Below are 5,000 nucleotides of genomic sequence, written 5' to 3'. Positions count from 1 at the left end.
GCCATTTGGTGTCCCATTCCAGGAGATTGTTAAGGTCTTGCTGTAGCACTCTGCAGGTCTCTGTTGTTTCATGCCTCGCCAGCTTAGCCTCGCCCGCCGACATTAACATGGACGAGCTCACTCCCTCGGGAAGTTCATTAACATAAATTAGGAACAGCAGTGGTCCCAGGACCGATCTTTGGGGCGACCACCATTTGTTTATATTCAGGTTATCTTGAGATGATTTCGGAGCTTAGCGTCCCCGCGGCCCGGTCCTCGACCAGACCTCCTTTTTGTTACATATCACCAGGAAGCAGCCCCCTAGCAGCTGTCTAACTTTCCAGGTGCCTGTTTACCGCTAGCTGAACAGGGACATCAGGATGAAAGAAAATCTGCCCATTTGTTTCCGTCTCCGCCGGGGATCGAACCCGGAACCTTAGGACTACGAACACCGAGCGCTGTCCGCTCAGCCGTCAGGCCCCCTTGTTTACATTTCTCCAGCTGGAGACCTCGCCTCTGACTGTGACTGTCCCTCAGGTACTCCCTTATCCAGTCTAGAGTCTCCACAAGTATCCCAGTCTGTATCTCCCTCTGGGACGCCAATCTTTCTCGAGGACCAGTATCAAATGCTTTCTGACAGTCTAGGAAAATGGAATCCACCCAGCCTTCGCTCTCCTGTGTAATATGAGCCACGGCGCTGTATGAACATCAGAGGTCCGCGGTTGTTCAACACCCTCCCAGCGAGCATAAGAAATATTGCCGCAACAACCGTGGACATCTTCAAGAGGAAACTAGATAGTTTCCTCCAAGGAGTGCCGGACCAACCGGGCTGTGGTGGGTATGTGGGCCTGCGGGCCGCTCTAAGCAACAGCCTGGTGGACCAAACTCTCACAAGTCAAGCCTGGCCTCGGGCTGGGCTTGGGGAGTAGAACAACTCCCAGAACCCCATCAACCAGGTATCAAGCAGGTATCATAGCCGCGGCTGAAGTTTATGAAGCACTCCTCCCCCTGCGACCACCAGGCTGACCACTGCAGCTCACTTGCTGTAACATGTAGTCTCACCAGGGGCTCCAGCCTTGTCCACGTCACTACTCTCCCTACCACTTTACACTGTGGTATCCAGGCTGAGCACGGGTGTGTGCGCGTTTCCAGGCTGAGCACGTGGGCGTGTGTGCCTCCAGGCTGAGCACGTGGGCGTGTGCGTCTCCAGGCTGAGCACGAGGGCGTGTGCGTCTCCAGGCTGAGCACGAGGGCGTGTGCGTCTCCAGGCTGAGCACGTGGGCGTGTGCGTCTCCAGGCTGAGCACGTGGGCGTGTGCGTCTCCAGGCTGAGCACGAGGGCGTGTGTGTCTCCAGGCTGAGCACGTGGGCGTGTGCGTTTCCAGGCTGAGCACGTGGGCGTGTGCGTATCCAGGCTGAGCACGTGGGCGTGTGCGTCTCCAGGTTGAGCACGTGGGCGTGTGCGTCTCCAGGCTGAGCATGTGGGCGTGTGCCTCCAGGCTGAGCACGTGGGCGTGTGCGTCTCCAGGCTGAGCACGTGGGCGTGTGCCTCCAGGCTGAGCACGTGGGCGTGTGCGTCTCCAGGCTGAGCACGTGGGCGTGTGCGTCTCCAGGCTGAGCACGTGGGCGTGTGCGTCTCGTGTTTACATTACCCTTTAACGAAACAGAAATTGGAGAAAGAAAAGAAGAAAACTCATTGAGTGAGGGAGGTAGAGAGGAGGAAGTGAGGAGTGAGGAAGAGTGGCCAGGAGAAAGGGAAAGTTTACAATGAGAGAAAAGTGGGAGGGGGAGGAAAGTGCTGAAGGAAAGAGGTAGAGAAAGGAAGTAAGTGCTGCCACCGTCCATTCAAGAGTTATCTATAAGACAATGGTCGGAACTTGTCTGCACACAATATTAACTGATGGTATCACGTAACAACTGTAAGCATGTAAATCGTAGTTAATAATCTTTACGTCATAATCTTCAGCAAGTACACTTCAGAGAAATTGAAATTGAAATAAGTTTATTGAGGTAAAATACACACAAAGGGATGAGGCAGCTCAAGCTATTCTCACCCCGTTCAGTACAACGTGTTCATACATACATATACACACATCACAAACAATAAACATATTGCCAAACATTCTGAGAGATAAACATCTACATTTCCTACACTTGAGAGTGAGTGCTCTCCACTGTAACTCACTATCCTACATCATGTAACTCACTATCCTAGATCATGTAACTCACTATCCTACATCATGTAACTCACTATCCTACATCATGTAACTCACTATCCTACATCATGTAACTCACTATCCTACATCATGTAACTCACTATCCTACATCATGTAACTCACTATCCTACATCATGTAACTCACTATCCTACATCATGGGATGAGAATTAAACACAGTTTAAAAAATAAGTTGATCAATTAGATATTTATTATTCTATCTTCACTCATGTGTGTATCATAATTCAACCATTTCACTTGATAATCATATGTCAACATTAATTCAGAATAATTCACCACACAAGGAATTGAGAGCAACTCCGGCTGGCAGTCAGTCCCCACAGGCCTGGGACAGGCCTGTGGGGACCTAGGGAGGCTCCTCTTCCCCGTCTGTATCTATCTTTGCATATCTAATGTACATTCATAAAGATTAAGCCACCGAAGAGATGGCACGGGCATGAATAGCCCGTAAAAACTGATGTACAGTTCCACGAGCATTTAAGGGGGAAACCGGGAGCTAAACTCCGCCTACCAGGAGATGGCCTCTGGTTATCTCCCTACCCCCACCTAGACAGCGGCTTGTTTGATGTAAACAACACAGCCGCCCGTTTACAATTATCAGCTTAGCAGAGAGCGAAATCACCTGATGCGACCTGACCTCTGCCGGACCTGTGAACAGTTAACACTGGAAAAGATGTGACTTTTAACATGCTAAGGACCGGCTGTCTGGCGCCGGTAATATCCTGACTGACTCTCGTTGTATGGGAAATATTAAATGAAACCATTTATTGTGTTATGGTCCACATAATCTTTACATTATATCAGACAATATGTACTGGTTTAATGTCAATTTCTGACCCTCGACAATATGCAGCCTACAACAGCTGCTAAATTCCAGGGAACACCTAGTTTACTGCTAGGTGTACAGAGGCATCAAGTGAAAGGAAACGGGCCAAACTGTTCCTGTGCCGGTCGGACATCGAACCCGGGACCCCTGAGTGCCGCCTCCTACGTGGGTTAACATCGTGTGGGGTTTGCTGCGGGTCTCCTCCCTCGCTCTGGCTATGGTCCTCTGCCTAACTCCATCCGGCCGTCTATTTCTTGCTCATCCGGCCGACTATTTCTTGCCCATCCGGCCGACTATTTCTTGCCCATCCGGCCGACTATTTCTTGCCCATCCGGCCGACTATTTGTTGCCCATCCGGCCGACTATTTCTTGCCCATCCGGCCGACTATTTCATGCCCATCCGGCCGACTATTTGTTGCCCATCCGGCCGACTATTTCTTGCTCATCCGGCCGACTATTTCTTGCCCATCCGGCCGACTATTTCTTGCCCATCCGGCCGACTATTTCTTGCCCATCCGGCCGACTATTTCTTGCCCATCCGGCCGACTATTTCTTGCCCATCCGGCCGACTATTTCTTGCCCATCCGGCCGACTATTTCTTGCCCATCCGGCCGACTATTTCTTGCCCATCCGGCCGACTATTTCTTGCCCATCCGGCCGACTATTTCTTGCCCATCCGGCCGACTATTTCTTGCCCATCCGGCCGACTATTTCTTGCTCATCCGGCCGACTATTTCTTGCCCATCCGGCCGACTATTTCTTGCCCATCCGGCCGACTATTTTTTGCCCATCCGGCCGACTATTTCCTTCCCATCCAGGTACAAATTCCAGGTACTCAGGTACGGTAAAAATTAGGACCTTAAACATATTACAGGGTACAAAACACAATCAAATGTGCCCATAGTAGGAAAGCAACATGTAAAGGATTTGGGAATAATAATGTCTGACGACCTAACGTTTAGGGAGCATAACCAAGCAAATATTGCGTCAGCCAGAAAAATGATCGGATGGATTACGAGAACTTTCAAATCCTGGGATCCCATTACAATGGTTGTACTCTTCAAGTCACTTCTGTTGTCCCGTCTTGAGTACTGCTCAGTACTCACTTCCACCTTCAGAGCAGGAGAGATTGCTGAAATAGAGGGAATACAGAGAACTTATACGGCACGCATAGACGAGATAAAACACCTAAATTATTGGGATTGTCTCAAAGCTCTCCAAATGTACTCACTAGAAAAAAGACGAGAGAGATACCAAATAATATACACATGGAAAATACTGGAGGGCCAGGTCCCAAATCTACACAGTAAAATAACAACGTACTGGAGTGAACGATATGGAAGAAAATGCAGAATAGAACCAGTGAAGAGCAGAGGTGCGATAGGCACAGAGAACACTGTATAAACATCAGAGGTCCGCGGTTGTTGAACATCCTACCAGCGAGCATAAGAAATATTGACGGAACAACCGTGGACATCTTCAAAGAGGAAACTAGATAGTTTTCTTCAAGAAGTGCCGGACCAACCGGGCTGTGGTGGGTATGTGGGCCTGCGGGCCGCTCCAAGCAACAGCCTGGTGGACCAAACTCTCACAAGTCACAAGTGGGGAGTAGAAGAACTCCCAGAACCCCAATCCAGGCACATCCGACTATTTCTTCCTCATTCGGCCGACAGTATTTCCCTTCATCCGCATCTTAGATCGTGAAACCATAAGTACTAACTTGAGCAAGCAGATTGTTGTATCCACCACCACGACATTGACCAACAACAGGGGACTGGGGCAGGAAACTCATCAACAATCACCGCAATGATGATTGTCACAACATTGTCACACACTCCTGCTGCAGCTTCAGCAACACCTGATTGTATCACAGATTCCACATCAACCACCCGTATAGGCGGCCTTGACCGGGTCACCAATTCTGCCAATACCGTATTGACCCTCACCGCGACAAGCTGCCG

Source organism: Procambarus clarkii, chromosome 67 (assembly GCF_040958095.1).
Source record: "Procambarus clarkii isolate CNS0578487 chromosome 67, FALCON_Pclarkii_2.0, whole genome shotgun sequence".
Lineage (NCBI taxonomy): Eukaryota > Metazoa > Arthropoda > Malacostraca > Decapoda > Cambaridae > Procambarus > Procambarus clarkii.
Note: the sequence above shows the minus strand (reverse complement) of the source record.